Source organism: Elephas maximus, chromosome 23, assembly GCF_024166365.1.
Source record: "Elephas maximus indicus isolate mEleMax1 chromosome 23, mEleMax1 primary haplotype, whole genome shotgun sequence".
In the NCBI taxonomy this organism is placed as follows: domain Eukaryota; kingdom Metazoa; phylum Chordata; class Mammalia; order Proboscidea; family Elephantidae; genus Elephas; species Elephas maximus.
In genome coordinates, this window is record NC_064841.1 from 9,669,154 (window position 1) to 9,687,705 (window position 18,552).

The 18,552-nt window shown below is 41.4% G+C and overlaps 1 long non-coding RNA gene and 1 pseudogene across 1 annotated transcript in view; one reads left to right on the top strand and one right to left on the bottom strand.

Moving 5' to 3' along the window:
* The window catches only part of LOC126066603 (uncharacterized), a 238,198-nt gene that overhangs the window by 124,400 nt on the left and 95,246 nt on the right, over positions 1-18,552 (top strand). The gene's annotated exons all lie outside the window — the stretch shown is intronic.
* Positions 6,522-6,622, bottom strand: LOC126066636 (uncharacterized; annotated as a pseudogene).

The window sequence follows — 18,552 nt, forward strand, 5'->3', positions numbered from 1 at the left end:
TGGACGAAAGCTTTTGGGACCTTCATTTGCTCATGTAGCAAAACTTAAAATAAGAACAAACAGTTGCAAACATCCATTAATAATTGGAATGTGGAATGTATGAAATATGAATCCAGAAAAATTCTAAGTCATCAGAAATGAAACAGAATGCATAAAGATCAATATCCTAGGCATTAGTGAGCTGAAATGGACTGGTATTGGCCATTTTGAATCAGACAATCATATGGTCTACTATGCCAGGAATAATAAATTAAAGAGGAATGGCATCCCATTCATCAAAAAAGAACACATCATGATCTATCCTGAAGTACAACACTGTCAGTGATAATATCCATACCCCTACAAGGAACACCAATTAATATGACTATTATTCAAATTTACATAGCAACCATTAAGCCCAAAGACGAAGAAATTGAAGATTTTTACCAAAATCCACACTCTGAAATTGATCAAACATGCAATCAAGATGCATTGGTGATTACTGGTGATTGAAATGTGAAAACTGGAAACAAAGAAGAAGGACCAGTAGTCGGGAAATATGTCCTTGGTGCTAGAAACAACACTGGAGATCACATGATAGAATTTTGCAAGACCAACAACTTCTTCATTGCAAATACTTTTTTTCAACAGCATAAATGGCGACTATACACTCGGACCTAGCTGGATGGAATACACAGGAATCAAATCAAGAGATGAGAGAGAAGCTCAATATTATCAGTCAGAACAAGGCCAAGGGCTGGCTGCAGAACAGAGCATCGATTGCTCGTAAGGAAGTTCAAGTTGAAGCTGAAGAAAATTAGAGCAAGTTCAAGAGAGCCAAAATACAATCTTGAGTATATCTCACCTGAATTTAGAGACCATCTTAAGAACAGATTTGACTCATTGAATGCTGATGACTGAAGACCAGATGAGCTGTGGAATGACATCAAGGACATCATACATGAAGAAAGCAAGAGGTCATTAAGAAGACAAAAGAGAAAGAAAAGATCAAAATGGATGTCAGAAGAGACTCTGAAACTTGCTCTTGAGCATCGAGTGGCCAAAGTGAATGGAAGAAATGATGAAGTAAAAGAGCTGAACAGAAGATTTTAAAGGATTGATAGAGAAGACAAAGTACTATAATGACATGTGCAAAGACCTGGAATTAGAAAATCAAAAGGGAAGAACACACTCAGCGTTTCTCAAGCTGAAAGAACTGAAGAAAAAATTCAAACCTTGAGTTGCAATACTGAAGGATTGTATGGGGAATATATTGAACAATGCAGGAAGCATCAAAAGAAGATGGAAGAAATACACAGAGTCACAGTACCAAAAAGAACTGGTTAAAATTCAATCATGTCAGGACGTAGTGTATGATCAAGAACCAATGATACTGAAGGAGGAAGTCGCACTGAAGGCATTGGCAAAAAACAAGGCTTCAGGAAATGACAAACTACCAAATGAGATGTTTCAACTAACAGATGCAGCACTGGAGGTGCTCACTTACTTATCCAAGAAGTTTGGAAGACAGCTCCCTGGCCAACAGACTGAAAGAAGCCCATATTTGTGCGTACTCCAAAGAAAGGTGATTCAACAGAATGTAGAAATTATGGAGCAATATCACTAATATCACACTCAAGTAAAATTTTGCTGAAGATCATTCAATAGTAGTTACAGCAGTACACCAACAGGGAACAGCCAGAAATTCAAGCCAGATTCTGAAGAGGACATGGAACGAGGGATATCTGCTTATGTCAGATGGATATTGGCTGAAAGCAGAGAAATGTTTACCTGTGTTTTACTGACTATGCAAAGGCATTTGACTGTGTAGATCATAACAAACTATGGATAACGTTGGGAAGAATGGGAATTCCAGAACACTTCATTGTGCTCATGGGGAAACTGTACATAGACCAAGAGGCAGTTGTTTGAACAGACTATGGATACTGTGTGGTTTTAAGTCAGGAAAGGTGTGCACCAGGGTTGTATCCTTTCACCGTACTTTCAGTCTGTATGCTGAGCAAATGATCTGAGAGGCTGGACTTTGTGAAGAAGGAGGAGGCAACAGGGTTGGAGGAAGGCTCGTTAACATGTGCAGATGGCACAACCTTGCTTGCTGAAAATGAAGAGGACTTGAAGCACTTACTGATGAAGATCAAAGACTACAGCCTTAGGTATGGATTACACCTCAACATAAAGAAAACAAAAAATCCTCACAACTGGACTGTTAAGCAACATCATGATAAATGGAGAAAAGATTGAAGATGGTAAGGATTTCATTTTACTTGGATCTGTACCCTTGGAAGCAGTCACCAAGAAATCAAACATATTGCTTAGGGGCAAATCTGCTGAAAAGACTTCTTTAAAGTGTTAAAAACAAAGAAGTCACTTTGGGGATTAAGGTGTACCTTACTCAAGCCATGCTATTTTCAATCATCTCATATGCATGGGTGATGAATAAGGAAGGTCGAAGAAGAATTGATACCTTTGAATTATAGTGTTGTTGGTGAAGATTGAATATACCATGGACTTCCAGAAGAATGAACAAATCTGTCTTGGAAGAAGTAGAGCCAGAATCCTCCTTAGAAGCAAAGATGGCAAGACTTTGTCTTACATACTTTGAGCATGTTATCAGGAGAGATCAGTCCCTGGAGAAGAACATCATGCTTGGTAGAGTAGAGGTGAGCGAAAAAGAGGAAGAACCTCAACAAGATGCATTGACACAGTGGCTGCAACCGTGGACTCAAGCATAACGAGGATTGTGAGGATGGCACAGGAATGGGCAGTGTTTTGTTCTGTTGTACATGGGGTCTCTGTAAGTTGGAACTGACGGCACCTAACAAGAACACAATGTGTTCAGAAATCCAGAAACAAACTAAATAAGAAAAGCTGCCTTCAGGATGCCTACAATTCATTAAACCAAAAAAAACAAAAAAACCAAACCCACTGCTGTCGAGTTGATTCCGACTCATAGTCAATTCCTTAGGAGAGATAAAAGATTAGCATAAATAGTCTAACACAAAGTAGACAGTCATCCCCACCAGTGGTGAGCTGTCTCCCCTGGCTTTCTCCTGTGCCAGGGAATTCAGTTCCTCCAACGGCAGGCTTTTTCTTTATTGGACAGCTGTGGTTGGTAGGATGTTCTTTATATGGAATTGTTCTCTAAGTGACATCCATCATCAATTCTATTTCTGTCCTCTGTAGGCATACAGTTTAATAAGAAACAAATTTGGAGTGAGCTCAGCTTCATTGGATTGACATCAAGAAGGGATACACATTCCTAAGACTCTACGACAATCTGAGAGGGGCTGTTCACTGGCATTCCGGTTTGAGGGAGGGCTCCTCCTCCACTGAATACTGAAGGAGAATCAGAGCCATAAACTGTTTTATCTGACAGAGACGGTGCCCTGCAAAGACTAGTCAGCCAACTTCTCTAATTCCTCAAATAGGAAAATGAGTTTGCAACCTAATCCACTGGAATATTTTCTAGGAAACGTGACTCTGATTTCATTAAGGACATCAGTGGGAAGACAGGATTCACTTTCCAGAAATTTAATTAAGCCAACTTTGCGGCAACAGATTTTTCCCCCAGGCTGACATTTGATATGATTCAGCTCTTAAAATTACCTTAAACATAAAACTTCTTGCTTTATTATGAAGAATTTGTGGAGGTAATATCCCCAAGTGAGTTAAAGTTAGGAAGAGCTAGCTGTATGAACAACCAGTAAATTGGAGCGTGGGCTTTTCCAAGCTATGGTGTATTATTATTATACTAGATCCACAGTTTACAATGTTTGTTCACAAAGCTGCTCATATAAAGCCTCTTTGAAGTAGATATTTTTAATCCCTTGTTTCACAAAAGGAAACTAAGAAAGATACTCTTACACTCGAGGCGAGTTAGAACTAGAATAGGCATGAAGATTTTCTGGTCTTACTCCTTGATTTTACAGAACCCCAGTCCTGAAAGGGCTGTGTAATGTGGTATAGACAGTACTGAAACTCAGGAATAAGGGTCTCAGGAGAGCCCTTCGCCCAGGGTTCTCCACATGTTTGCCAGAATCCTATGGGGGTATTTTGAAAGGTTCATTAGATCCCTGTCAACATTTATAAACAGAATCATGTTATACACAACGGTATGTAACTTTCTTTCTTTTCTTCCTCACTTGGCTGTATCATTTGGACATCTTTCCATGTTGATACCTACATTGCCACCTCATTGTTATTTCTGAACGATGGAAAAATTGGTACTCAGTAGGTACGCTCCAGTGTAGCCATACCTATTATTTGTGGCCAGCATCAGTCCTGACTTATCCGTGCCCACACCGTGCTGGTTATTAAATATTTTGAAAAATTATTGCTGGTCTTCTCTGTATTCCAAAAACAAGGCAACTGCATCTGTTAATTCTTGAGTGTAGCCAACCATATTTCTCAACAAATCTTAGAGCAGGCTAGAACTATGCGATGAGCACACAAACCTGCGCAAAGCAAGGTAAAAAAGGTAGTGTTTTGAGAGCAAGACTGAGGTCTTCCCGCAGATGCCTAAACCACACTGAATTTAAGTGAGTTTTGTTCTTTGATTTTCAACAGGAATTCTGACTGTTAGAGCCTCTTCTATTGACATTCTGATTATCTTTACACTTCCGAACCAATTTAAAGACACTGTAAGACTTAGTGATAATCTTTAAGTGTTGAGAACACAGGTTTTCTTCCTCTACAAAATCTTTAGGCGCATTCACACCTTCACAAATCATTGAGCAGAATATCTTTCCACAGAGCCACTGGCGTGGCTACAAAGAACAATGATTTGACTGATAGCAAAACCTGATGTTTGTACTGAAGTCACTCCTGGGGTTCACCCTTCAGCCAAAGATTAGACAGGCCCATAAAACAAACAGTAATACACATCGCTCAACCATGTATATGAGACTAAATCGGCACACCAGCCCAAGAGCAAGGAAGAGAAGGCAGGAGGGGACAGGAAAGCTGGAAGATTGGAAATGGGGAACCCAAATTCGAGAAGGGGAGAGTTGACACATTATGGGGTTGGCAAACAATATCACAAAACAATACGTGTGTTGTTTAATGAGAAACTAATTTGCTCTGTAAAGCTTCATCTAAAACACACACACGTATACACACAAACCTGATGTTTGTCATTTGATGGTAGAATTGGATGAGAAAATATTTTGGAATTTCTTCTCATTTTCTCTCCAAGTAGAGTTTTGGCAGAGTAGAACGTACGGTGAGGTTTTTGGCCCCTCACTTTAAGACAGAAAACTTTCACCGCCCTTGAGAATTCCTGATGTTCTAGCATTACTCAGCTTCACACATTTCTGACATTTGTGCCTTGCAGAAAAGTAAACAACCCCACAGCATTTTAGATTGGGTTTATGTGATTGTGACTCAAACATCCATCCAGATGACACTCACTCAGTGCTGTTGTTGAGCGTTTCACAGTACATTGGGAAGCTGGACCTCTTCCTTGGTGATATACGTGAAATCATAATGGATAAGAGTTTCTTTAGTTTCATTTCCTGTTATCATCGGCACCCTTTCCGCCCCCTTCCCGGTAATAATAACACAAACGTGAGGACTACTGGAGGGAAGCATCTAGTCTGGCTGGCAGGGCAGTGAATGAGGCACATTGTGGTGACTGGGCTGCTGTTATTTTTTCCAGGGACTCAATCCTTTTAGATCTCCAATAAATAGAATTTTTATTTTCCATTTACACGTTTATTCACAGCATAACACCTGTCACCACTTAATGGTGCCCATGACCAACCCTAAACAAATTACTTTGGTCATCTATGTATTTCTTGCTATCATGATGAACTCAACTTATGGGTTGGGAGAAAAAGAAAAGGAAGCAGAAATACATTTTGAGGGTCCAAAAGTCCTGTTTTTGTACTATATTCCTAGAACGTCAAACTAAACTTGATGTTAAAATGAAGCTTCTACTCATGATACCAAAAAAACCCAAAAATGTAGAGCAGTATAAATTGTAGCACACATGTGTAATGACATCAGAAGTAGCTAACCAACATGCCCTAACCCGAATTATTGTAGGACCAACTCTGGATGCTTTCCCATTCCAGCTTCTGCACGCCAGGTCAGACTACATGATTTACTTCAGTTTTTCTTTGTGAATTTTCGTGTCATTCTTGCACTGTTGTTGCTGTTAGATGCTGTCAAGTTGATTGCAACTCATGGGACCCCAAATGACAGGGTAGAACTAACTGCCCCATAGGGTTTTCTAAGCTATAAACTTTAAGGAATTAGATCGTAGGTCTTTCTCCTGGGTGGGTTTGAACCATGAACTTTTCGGTCAGCAGTTGAGCATTTAACAGTTGGGCCATCAGAATTCTGCTGTTGTTGTGTGCATTCGAGTCGATTCAGACTCACAGTGACTCTATAGGACAGAGTAGAACTGCCTTACAGGGTTTCCAAGGCTGCTGCCTTTACGGAAGCAGACTGCCACATCTTTCTCCTGCGGAGCAGCTAGAGAGTTCCAACCGTCAACCTTTCTGTTAAAAGCCACGTGCTAAACCATTGTGCCATCAGGGCTTCTCATCCTTGCACTAGGGCCATGCTGATCTTCTCTGTATCCTTCCAATTTTAGTATATGTGTTGCCAAAGCAAGCACTAATGTTTCTTAGTTTAGGTACTTTTATGAAAACAACAGCTATTGTTATGATTCTCTTCCCCCTCCCCCCACAATTACACCATTATGTTGAAGAAACCCATTAACCCATTGCCATCCAGTCTATTCGGAGTCATAGAGATCCTACAGGACAGAGTAGAACTGCCCTCATAGAGTTTCCAAGGAGCACCTGGTGGATTCGAACTGCCGATCTTTTGGTTAGAAGCCGTAGCTGTTAACCCCTAGCCACCAGATGATTTTTAAAGGACAGCACAGCCCTCCTTGGAAGTTCTATTCTCCTCCCCTCCATTTTCTCCTGAACCAACAAGCCTACCGATAACATCTAAATATTTGCTCTTGGACATTCTTTTCTTTGATCTAAGAAGCCAATCCCAGTTTAAATGACAGTAAACACCCCTAAGAGGGTCATGTGTAAAGATGGTACCAGTCATTAACACCATAGGATAAATTGTTGAATTCAGGTAATTAGCATTTATTACAGGGCCTCAGAAGCCCTCTGTCAGGCTCAGTGACAGTAAAGACTTCTCCTTGAAGAGTGTTTGACCTTTGTCATGGTTTCATTAGGCAAAGTGGGGCAAGTTGGTTCAATCCCGGGCTCTGTGAATTGTCACCTGTGAATTGAGCGGGTTGGATTAGGTCAGTGGTTTTCTAGGTTTCTGGGGGCTTCCAGGCTCCCCTCTCTGGGAAAAGAAAGGACTGTACCCAGAGCACTGCTGATTATCTTACTTACACATTGGGCCTTGGCACAGCTTGTCTTTTGAAGCAAGAGTTTTGCAGCTAAAATATTAAAAAGTGACAATTATGAAAATCTTACTGGATGATTTTCAGGGATTTAAAAAAAAATTATAACCTTTAAATACTCCCAATATTTTATGATTTCACCCCATTTTCTCTCTTTACAATAGGACAGACTCTGAAGAGAACATTTTCACAAAAGGGAAAAGTATCAAAGACTAGGCAGGAGGACTTCTGGGCCTTCCCTGAAAGGAGGCCCAAGGTGCTCGGGGTATGTGTGTGTGTGAGAGAGAGAGAAAGAGAGAGAGGGAGGGAAGCCGGGAGAGGGAGACAGTGTTTGGGTGGTTGCACCAAAGCCAACTTTTCCAGTTTTTAGTTTTGCCCAAGGCCAGCCCTGGGGCTCACCAGGGCGCGGAGCACCCACTTTGTGGCTGATTCCTCTTGTGAGAGAAATATTTTATCTGTGTAACCAAGGAGTTCCCACAAATAGCTCCACTTCAGAAGTGTCATCTCTCCCTTTGAGTCGGAGTTGACTTGTTGGCAATGGGTTTGGTTTTTTTAGGTTTCTCCAGGAGGTGCATTTTCTGCCACTTTTCAAAAAAGAAGTTTGGGTCTTCAATAATTCCATTGGCCATATCTTAGCAAGCAAAAAATATAATTAAAAAAATAAAATAACCACAAGAAAAAAGGGCTTTCTATAAAATGATCTTATCTGCTATGAAGAAACGCTAAACATAAGACATATTATGCCTCTGAATCTTTTCCTCCACCCCAGCTTGGAATCGTTTCTGGAGTTGTTCCGAAACAACTCTCTTAACAATGTCAAAAGAAATTTTAGGGCACGCTTTCAAAAGTTTCTTAAAATATTAGCGAGGCAGGCAGCCTCAGAGCCCAACCCTCCTAAGAGACACCTGCTTTGGCTTATCCGCCTACTCTGAACAGAATAGGCTGCCCATTCTTCCGAAATTGTCCTTGACAAGATAACAACAGAATGGGCCATAGATGGCCTTAACCCGCCTCTGGGTGGAGGCTTAACATGTTAATGAAGGAAAATCAACCTCTTCCTCCAACCCAGAGAATCGAACCCTGGTCTAAAGAAAATGCCTAGCCATCCCCAAGCTCTGGGCACTTGCCTGAAGGTCAGTTTTGAATATTCATGATGAATTTGTATTTCCTTGTCTGCTCTCTGTAAAAGCCCACCTCTTCAAGCCACCTGAGAGCAGTCTTGGAGGCAAGAGCCCCAATTACTCCTTTCCTTGTGCAACGAAATAAAGATGTCTTTCTGATCTCCCGCCTTGGCCTCTAAACAAGTCACGCTGAGCAGAACATGGGGTTTCCACCTGGCAACATTAGACATGCAAAATCACCAAATAACTGATTTAAGCTGTTTGAAACAGAGAAGGGCTGTGGTTGGCATTATTTCTGTGATACTCAGAGGAAATTTCTTCCCAGATTGGGAGTAAGAATGGAAAAGGTTGGAGGCTATCTAAGACCAGTTGCCTCTGGAATCCTTTTCCTTGAGGGCTGTAGGGTTTAAGGCTTCAGAGAAGGTACTCCACCTTACCCCCATTGCTCTCTAGACATTTAGGATCAGAATGAAATCAAACAGGCAGATTTCAAAGGGCCTCGGGGCAGCCATCATAAACATGGAGGACGCCGAGGACTGGTAGTTCGCCCTAGGAGCTGTAGCATCCCAGTGTTGGTCCTGATGGTGACTGGCTATGGGGGTGGGGATCTGAGACATGATGCCCACGTCACAGAGAACAGAGGGAGATCCGTTCATAAGGAAGTGTTTCCCAGAGATTAGAGTGAAGTCAGCAAGAAAAGGCAGGTAAACAGAGGCGACTAACTCGAGGACTAAGGTACAGGTAAAGTGGAATTGTCTATGCAGGTGCTTCAGCGACCTTTGAACCTGTTCAGCCTTGTGAAGGACTTCCCCTGGCCAAGAACCAGACTGGATTATAGGCATGTGTAAGTGAGACTTCCTCTCTGGTACTTTGGACTTTGGACAGTCCCTGGAGAAGGACATCGTGCTTGGTAAAGTAGATGATCAGCAAAAAGAGAAAGACCATCGACAAGATGGATTGATGCAGTGGCTGCAACGATGGGCTCAAACATGGCAACAATTGCGAGGATGTCGCCGGACCGGGCAATGCTTCGTTCTGTTGTGCATCGGGTCATTGTCACTCAGAACTGACTCAACGGCGTCCGACAACAACAAGCGTTACCGTTTGCCGTTGAGCTACTCCTGACTCTGGATTATAGAGTGTAACTGTGCTTCATAGGGTTTTCATTTGCTAGCTTTTCAGAAGTAGATTGCCAGATCTTTCTTGTGAGGCATTGTTGGTGGCCTTTAACTTTTCAACTTTTATTTTGCCACTGAGCGCATCAACCATTCATGCTAAGTGTAGACCCTGTTAAATTCCAGTATCTGGGAAAGGCTTAAATCGAGATAGAAGAGTTTATAATTTATCGAGAGAATCCAGTGGAGCCCCTGATGGCGCAATGGTTAAATGCTTGGCTGGTAATCCAAAGGTCAGTAGTTCAAACTCACCCAGCAGCTCTTGGGGAGAAACACCTGGCGATTAGCTCCTGTAAAGATTACAGTTTAGAAAACCCTGTGGGACAGTTCTACTTTGTCACATGCGGTCACTATGAGTCGAATTTGACTCAATGGCACCAAACAACAACACAGCAACATGGTGGTTCTATGAGAATCGAAATGCCCAGTGAGCTCTAACTGTAAACATTTTGCTCCAAATAGGAGCAACAGAATAAGCATGAGGTACTTGATTGAAGTGATGGACAGGGTGGGGACTAAGAAAAAGTCTTGCTCTAGGCATCAGGCTACCGAGAAAAAGTCCTCTCCTTTCTTTAATCTCTGTAATACTTCTTGGAAAGCCATCATTTATAGTACAACGATCTAACTTGGTCAGGCTTGTTCCTCCAAGAGGTAATATCTATAAAATGGGTGTACTGCTACTTAGTAAAGAACATTTAGTCTGTTTAAAATGTTGTGTTTTTTTTTTTTCCTCCATAAGTCTACAGTAGATATTGAGTGAAAGTTCTATCAGTTCTAATTCTCTCCTTAAGGTTTTCTTTTTTTAGTAGACGGAGGTAGAGTATGTTTCCTACGATATGGAGAATTTCTAAGAAAACAGGCTATTCTATTGCAGGGAAAAAAAAGTCAAAACTACTGTATAAATACATTTTTAAATAGTAAAGAAAAGCCAATGAAATAATATATTTGATATATATATTATATATCCAAATTATAATAATAATAATTTTGTGTTAAATTGATGATGCTGAATATTGCTTATCATGGTGTTCTTTTTTGCTGCTGCTAAGACCTGGGAAAATGATCTGCAATGCTCTGTTTTGGGCAGACTGTGTTCTCGTGAAGGATGGAAAAGATAGAGCCTAATAAAATGGGCCTGTGCCCCCAAGCACAATAGCAGAGCCTTCTTTAGTCAAGGAAGCCACAAGGTGAGATCATCCAGAACATTCTGCCTTAACTTAGGGGAGGCTAGATAAGGGAGAGAAGCAAAACTTTAAAATGCAGGACTGCTTTAATCAAAGCCAAGGGACCAGGAACAATTTGAGACTCAGCAGAAAAAAGGAGAACTTGAAAGAGGCTGTGATAAACAGGCCCCAATGCTGCTGTTCTGAGCCTGGCTTTTACTTAGTGGGAAAACTGTGGTTTTCCAAGGTAAAGACAATAAATCTGGTGAGGGATCTGCCTGGAACAGGGAGTGGACTCTGACCTCTGGGGGAGGGTTTTGTCCTCTCAGGAAGCCTCCCCACATCCTATGTACACACTGGATGACTAATATTTATTATAGAGCCACGTGATGGAACAGAGGACAAAGGTTGTCCCTGGTCACCTTGGGTCTGTCACCACAGTTGCTCTTCTTGTGGAATGTGACGTATTGCTGGCCTCACTTACCAGTTTGAAAGCCACCAACAAATGCTATTTTATAAATACAGCTCAGAACAGCCGGGCATGCGTTAGGACAGCGTATCAAACATACTGCAAGCTCACCCTCAATCTCAGTTGAAAAGAATTCTCCCAACACTTCCTTTGCCATCATGGCTGTGCTTTGATTGGCCGTGAGTGATGTCACGGCACTGTTTATTTTTCTTAGGGCAGGAAGGCATCTGACTCTGATGTGTATGTCCACATTTCGTTAGGTAATAGGAGAGATTGTACGCATAGATCTAGGGCCATGTCCTACTCATTTACTAGAAGCCTATGATGTGGCAACTCAATGAAAGACACATCAACTGTGTGCCCTTTGTTATTTACAACTTTTGGACGTTTCTGTTTGCCTTGGGTGCTTCCTCCTGGACTATCTTTATAGGTTTAGTATTTGAGCCCCACTGATAACAAGTTGTACCTTTCCACAAACACAAAGCAATCTGTTAGGTGAAACTTGAAAAGAGATTTACGGGTAGGATTCTGCCTTGACAACGTTTTAAGACAAGTGGGCTTTGTTTATAGTTGAGGGTTGAATTGCCAAGTCTTTGCAGCTCATTACGAAGCAGAAAATGCCTGGAAAGGAGGTATTTGACTAGGTGGTTTTAGAAAAACATAAACATATTTTACGAGTTGTTGTTGTTGTCGTTGTTGTGAGGTGCAGTGGAGTCGATTTTCAGCTCATTACCTTTCTGGCATTTCTGGTTGAGTAGGAAAATGCTCATCCTAGAGAAATTATGGAATAGACCAAAAGGCTTTCCAGAGAGGTACGTTCTACCAAAATGTTTTCAAATACATGTCCATGTAGCATGTATTCCAGAAATTTTGGTTGCAAAGTCAAAATAAAAACAATCCTTTCACAATTATTTTTATTACAATTTGGAGACTTGGAGATAGGACGTACAATGAGAAATTACAGACTCTGGTTAAATAAAAATTGCCCTGAAGGATCCAAGGGCGTTCCGGGGCAATGTTCAATTTTTGGATATTTAATGCTTTCGTATCCTCATTAATCCATCCACATGATAAGCGTAATCAATAGTTGTTGATACTGATGAGGAATATTTTGCATGATTTTAGCGTACTCATTAAGTACATCCATAAATTAAAATATTCCTCAGAGTTCGTTCTTGTTTCACTGAGAACTTTGGCTGGCTCCACGAGATTTCAAGTTGCATGACTCTTTCAGGGCATTCAGCACAACTCGCTTGAAATTGCTTTCCTGGACAAAACTAAAAATGCTGTTGTTATGACTTGAATTGTTTCCGCCAAAATATGTGTTAGACTGCTAATCTCCCTACCTGTGGATGTAATTCATTTGGGAATAGGGTTTTTGTTATGTTAATGAAGCCCTGGTGGCATAGTGGTTAAGAGATAGGCTAACCAAAAGGTCAGCAGTTTGAATCCACCAGCGGCTCCTTGAAAACCCTACCGAGCAGTTCTACTCTGTCCTATAGAGTCGCTATGAGTTAGAAAAGACTTGACAGCGACGGTTTTTGTTATGTTAATGAGGCCACATCAGTGTAGGCTCTGTCCTAAACCTGATCACTTCTGAGGGGCCAGGAGCAGCATAAACAGAAACACGAAGCACAAATGGAGGAGGAAGGAATAGATGCCATATGGAGATCACCAAGGAACGCTGGGGCTACAGAACAAGGATTGTCCCCCAGGGCTGACAGAGAGCCTACCTCCAGAGCTGGTGCCCTGAATTTGGACTTCCAGCCTCCAGAAATGTGAGACAATAAACTTCTGTTCTTTAAAGCCATCCATTTGTGGTTTTTCTGCTATAGCAGGACTAGGTGACTAAGACAGCTATTACGTCTTTATTATACCATATTCATTTTCTAAAAGACAAATTTATATTACATTAAAAAAACCCTAGATCAACATAATTTTTTGGTCCTCATTAGAATGTATGTTAGTCTTGAATCTATTAAACTTCTTTAGATATGTATTTATAGGTATTAACCAAAAAATCCCTAAAATTACTAAAATCTTGAATTTGAAAGAAAAATCACTGTAAAATTTATTTACTGTTAAGACATTCTGTGAGGAATTATAAATAACTAACCTGTACTGTACTTTATAGAATCACAGGCTGGACAAGACCACAGGACCTAAGGGTTTCCCACGACCTACAATACCCAACCTGTCCTCAGATACTTCCTGTGATGAGGAAGCCACCTTTCACGATAAATGAATAATTTATTTTGCAAGGATCAGCACAAAGCTGGTTCCTATGTGGTGGAGGTTAAAGAAGACCCAAAGGCCCGACTTTTCCAAAGTGCTGTACCACTCCATCATCTCTAGCATCAACTGCTCTCCCTCCCCTCAGTCTTCCGTCTTTGGGGTCCATAATTCACTGCAACATCTCACAGAACTCATGAACCATGTCAAGGGAATGGCTCACCCAGCTGTGGAGGCTGGCAAGTCTAAAATCTGTGGGTCAGATGTAGGTTTCTCCTGACTCATGCAGCCGCAGGGGCCAACGTACTCAAATCAGCATGCCAGATGACAGGGTGCTGGCTCAAGCTCCAAAAACCGGAGGTCAAATGATGACAAATCAGATGCAGGATTCAGAGTGAGTGAGAGAACTTTCTCAGAGAAACTTCCTTTACTTGAGCAAGGTGGTACAAGGATGTGACTCGAGTAAGGTGGGGACTTGAGTCACACCCTTTAGTACGGGTGTGACTCAAAATACACCCCACCATAATCTTGAGGTTTAGGATTTACAACACGTAAAATACCGCAAAATAAAACAAACAGACATGTTGCTGTTGGGTCTATTTTGACTCATAGTGACCCTACAGGACAGAGTAGAACTGCTCCATAGAGTTTGCAAGGAATGGCTGGTGGAGTTGAACTGCAGACCTTTTGGTTAGCAGCCGAGCTCTTAACCACTGCTAATTACATCAGATCACAAAATGGAGGACAATTACACAATACTGGGAATCATGGGCTAGCCAAGTTGTAACCATCGCAGGTTCCACACACCTTATTTGCATGGTCCCACCAAATCATGGGGTGGGAGTCACAAAGACTATGGTTAGAAGGGCCGTATTAAGTAACTCACTGCACCCGCACATGATAACCCTTCCTACTTACATGGCTTTCGTAGAAAATTTAGCTGGCTGACTTTGGGCAACAGCTTTAACCTTTCCGGACCTCAATTTTTTCACTTGTAAAAGTGTTCAACGTTTTTTTAAGTTCCTACTATGTGTCAGCCAACCTCAAATTTTTTTGGCGGGGAGCAAGGCAGGGTATAAATAAACAGATAAATGAAATGGAAAAAAATAGAATGTGCAGAGATTTTAGACTTTGGGGACATAAAGTTGAATAACAGCAGTCTAAAGGGAGAGACTAGGTCATAAATGAACACTATGAAGACAATACAATGAGCAATTTGGTGGGTGCAAGGAACTCTGGGAACACTGAAGAGGTACTGCTATGTGCTCTTTTAGTGGCTTCTTTTCACCCAAGCTCCAGGTGTGGATTTCCTATAAAAATGGACCAATTGCTGTGTTCTCTGAATTAGGACTTCATTCCAGATGCCTCCTACCCACTCATCCCATAGTCCCCTAGACAGTTAACTCCCATGAAGGCAGGGGCACCATCTATTTTGTTCTTCCTTTTATCCTCATTACCTAGCCCAAAGCCTGGTACATGGAGACCTCCAATAATATTTGCTGAATAAATAAATGAGCCATGTCTAGAAGCTAGTGGATAAACTACTAAAGGAGGTTATATGAAATAGTGACACAATCATTCCTTGCCCCATTACTCCATCCAGATATAGAATTGTGGATCAAAGGGGACTTGAGGCACGGAGGCCATGTAGAAGAGCATTGCAATAATACAAGAGAGGAGCAAGAAGGGGGAAAATAGGGTGACACTGGGCTTTGGGAGTAGCCTTGATGACTTACTGGGTGTGGGGAATGAGGGAGTGAGAGAAGTTGAGGATTGCTTTCTAAGTTCTAGTTTTATATCTTTGATCAAAATAAAGCACATGGGAGGACTAGCAGGTCTGAGAGGCAGACTATGAGGTCAGCTTTGGGCCTGTCACACTGAAGTTGCCTGTGGACAGTGAGACAGGGAGACGCCCACTGGGTACTCATCAGACAGGTCTGGGGCTGATATCACGGACAATGCTGACTCCGCAGTGCCTATTCTACTCTCACAATGTGGTGGAAATTGACTTCATCTCAAACGTAGGTCTGATTGATCTAAAAGCAATCCTGTTATTGTTAGGTGTCACTGAGTTGGTTCCAACTCATAGTGACCCCATGTGCAACAGAATGAAACACTGCCCGGTCCTGCACCATCCTCACAATCATTGCTATGTAGGTAAGTAATCCTACCTGCCAATAATTGGTTCAGGATCCACTTTCCATCAATGAGAGGCAAGGGGATGATTACAGGATGCTTCTGGGAAAGGAGTGAAAAGCCAGGCTTTCCCTCCCAGTGGATTTGGATGTGGAAGCCTACAGTCCTGAGGGCTCCTGACAACCTTCCTATCACCACAAAGGTATTCAGCAGCAGGATGAGGCCAACACTGTGGGAAAGCAGAGAGGAGAAGAAAAAGAGCCTGCTTCCTTGATGACATTGTTGAACTTCTGGGTTAGCCATCTTGGGAACTTACACTACCTCTGGACTGTCTCTTAGGTGAGCATTTCTGTGTGTTTTATGGTCATTGGGGATCTTGTTATTGACAGTTGAAAACATCCTAACTAAATCAGCTGAACTATACATTTGGGGTCATCAGTCAGTGGGTAAGAGCTAAAACCAAAGGTGTTGAATAGACCATTTGGGAAAAGTAGATTGAGAATGGGAGTTCTGGGTACCTTATAGTTTATGATTGCATCCAATTTTGAATTCTAGCCTATGACTTTTTTTTTTTTTTTAGTCAAATGTAATCTATCTTTTAACAAATAGCCCTCCATCTCTAAACATTCTGCAAATCACTTGACATTTCTGTGTTTCGATAATCTCAGTGGTGAATTGGGGGTAGCCTACCTACCTACAGGGACAGATTCAGGTTTTATGGGGCCTGAAGCATATACAATTTGGAGAGGCCCTCTTAAAAACTGAATACAGTCTTGAAAGAAAACAGTAAAAGAATGGGACCCTAAGGATTCAATGTAAATCTTCCTCTGCTTAACTCCAGGATTATTGTGTAGAGTAAGACAAAGTTTGTAACGTGTTTAGCACATAGTAACTGTCCAGTGAAAGTTAGCTAGGATGGTTATTAACAATTTAATACATAGTTTATCCCTAGATTGTGGGAATACAGCAACACACGTGCTTATTGAATTTTTATACACCCACTCCTCACTTATTGACATGCTTTCAAAGACAGGTCTTTGTGTGAAATTGGTGTTGTGTGAAAATGGAGGATGACCACTTCAGATCACAAATGGAGGATGACTATATCATGACATAACTGCCAAATTACATCATTACATAACCGCCAAACCACTGAGGATCATGGCCCAGCCAAGCTGACACATAACCTTAACCATCACAGCCAGCGTTACTCTAGCCTCATACCTCAGCGTTTGTTACTGCCAGATGTTTGTCATTAACATCCAAAATAGTCAGATAGTAGATTTTTTACTATTCTTGTAAATGCAAAAAAAAAAAAAAAGCGAGGCATGGGGTACTGATGGCTTTGACTCTGCCCCTCACGTCTGAGCAGAGTGGTCTTCCTACCTCTCTTGCCCTCACTCTGCCAAGACTGACTTATCCATGAGGTACAGTGGGCATAGTGCTTTGGGCTACAATACTTGTAGGTGCCCATGAAAATGTTTTAGTTTCTTCAAAAATCAGAAGAAAAAGAAATTTTTTTTAGGTCAAAGAAAATGCTTTCATATATAATATTAATCTGTTGTTGTTGTTGTCATTGTGTGTTGTTGATTCCAACTCATAGTGACCCTACAGGACAGAGCAGAACTGCCCCATAGGGTTTCCAATGCTGTAATCTTTATGGAAGCAGATGGCCACATCTTTCTCGCGCAGAGCAACAGGTGGCTTTGATCAGCAATCTTTTGGTTCGCAACTGAGCAGTTAACCACTACACCACCAGGGCCTCTTAACATAAATATACTCATCATTATTCCAATGCAGTAGCAAGACTTGTTGTTGTTTGCCATTGAGCTGATTCTGACTCATGCCCATGTGTGCAGAGTAGAACTGCTAGTAGTTGAGCACTTAGCCGTTTGTGCCACCCAGAGACTCCCAGTAAAATCTAATTTTTAATATGTTTTTTATGGAGGAAGCAGCTCACAATGCTGAAGTGCCTGGGGTCCACAAAATTTGGAATGTGGCCCTGCTATCTGCACCACCCCCCACACTTTTGTTGCTTTTTTCCTCTTCTCATTTTTTTTTCTCCATCTTCTTCACTTCCTTGCCCTCTCCCTGCCCTTATCATCTTAAATCCAATTATTCTTCTACCTCTAGCATTTCCTGGCCCGTATCATATGACTCTCCCATGGAACATGAAAAGTAAAAGAGAAACAAACATTTTCCAAGCCTTAGCTTTTCTTCCCTGCCTTAGCTGTTTAATTCCTCAGGTTACGGGCTTTCAGAGTGAAGACACAGAACCCCGTTTAGAATGGAAGACTCAGTACAGAGGTTGGGAATATTCCTTCTGAAACCGCGGTCTCTTGAGAGCTGGATTCCCAGTGAAGAGGGTTGTTGGTCCACATCGTTCACACTGGAACACAGTGAGACGACGGGCATTAATTAGGATTACAGCGCTGTGGAGGCTCACCGAGCTGTGACAGTTCATAAGAAAGAGAATGCCACTTCTTTTTTTTGGATGCAATTCTGAATGTCATGTACGTATTAAGTCTTGGGCTCAAGCCAAGTTACTCTGGGAATGAAATGCAGGCTATTATTTTTAGGTCATATTGGGGAGGGGTATAAGCTATTATTTCAGATTAGTAAGAAGGTAGGTTTGACTAATTTTAGATGATCAAGTTTCCTACTAAGAACCTCCCTTGAAAAACTAATTTTGAAATGTCATCATTTATATTTCATGCTTACAGAGAGCTTAATGTTGGAAGCATTCCTTAGCTCAAGAGGATTTCATGCCCGAGTAATTTTCAAGTTTTACTGTTTTTCAGTTTACTTACCTGACTTAGTTTACTTACCTGACTTAAATTTCAGGAGTAAACGAGTTAAAGAAGAAACATGCCCA